Raw genomic sequence first — 953 nt, 5'->3', positions numbered from 1 at the left:
CCTCGTCCTCATCCTTATCCTCATCTTCATCCTCATCCTATACTCATCCTATCCCCATCCTCATCCTCATATTCATCCTCCTCCTACTCTCATCCTCGTCCTCATCCTATCCTCATCCTCGTCCTCATCCTATCCTCATCCTCCTGCTCCTCCTCATCCTTATCATCATCCTCAGCCTCATCCTCCTCCTATCCTCATTGTCATTCTCCTCCTATCCTCGTCCTCATCCTTATCCTCATCTTCATCCTCATCCTATACTCATCCTATCCCCATCCTCATCCTCATCCTCATCCTACTATCATTCGCATCCTCGTGCTAATCCTACCCTCATCCTCGTCCTCATCCTATCTTCATCCTCATGCTCCTCCCCATCCTTATCATCATCCTCATCCTCATCCTCATTCTCATTCTTATCCTCATCCTATCTTCATCCTCTTCCTATCATCATCCTCGTCCTCCTCCTATCCTCATCCTCATCCTCATCCTAATCCTCATCCTTCTCCTATCCTCATCATCATCCTCCTCCTATCCTCGTCCTCATCCTCATCCTCATCTTCATCCTCATCCTATTCTTATCCTATCCCCATCCTCATCCTCATCCTACTCTCATCCTATCCTCATCCTCGTCCTCATCCTATCCTCATCCTCATGCTCCTCCTCATCCTTATGATCATCCTCATCCTCCTCCTATCCTCATCGTCACCCTCCTCCTATCCTCGTCCTCATCCTTATCCTCATCTTCATCCTCATCCTATACTTATCCTATCCCCATCCTCATCCTCATCCTCTTCCTCATCCTACTATCATCCGCATCCTCGGCCTCATCCTATCCTCATCCTCGTCCTCATCCTATCCTCATCCTCATGCTCCTCCCCATCCTTATCATCATCCTCATCGTCATCCTCATTCTTATTCTTATCCTCATCCTATCTTCATCCTCTTCCTATCCTCAT

The 953-nt window shown here is 47.7% G+C and overlaps 1 protein-coding gene across 1 annotated transcript in view; it reads right to left on the bottom strand.

The window, feature by feature from the left end:
• Positions 1-953, bottom strand: part of LOC109327807 (polyadenylate-binding protein-interacting protein 5) — a 16,579-nt gene that overhangs the window by 12,785 nt on the left and 2,841 nt on the right. The gene's annotated exons all lie outside the window — the stretch shown is intronic.

Source organism: Lupinus angustifolius, chromosome LG15 (assembly GCF_001865875.1).
Source record: "Lupinus angustifolius cultivar Tanjil chromosome LG15, LupAngTanjil_v1.0, whole genome shotgun sequence".
NCBI lineage: Eukaryota > Viridiplantae > Streptophyta > Magnoliopsida > Fabales > Fabaceae > Lupinus > Lupinus angustifolius.
The sequence above is the reverse complement of the archived record's forward strand: the minus strand, read 5'-3'. Positions and strand labels throughout refer to the sequence as shown.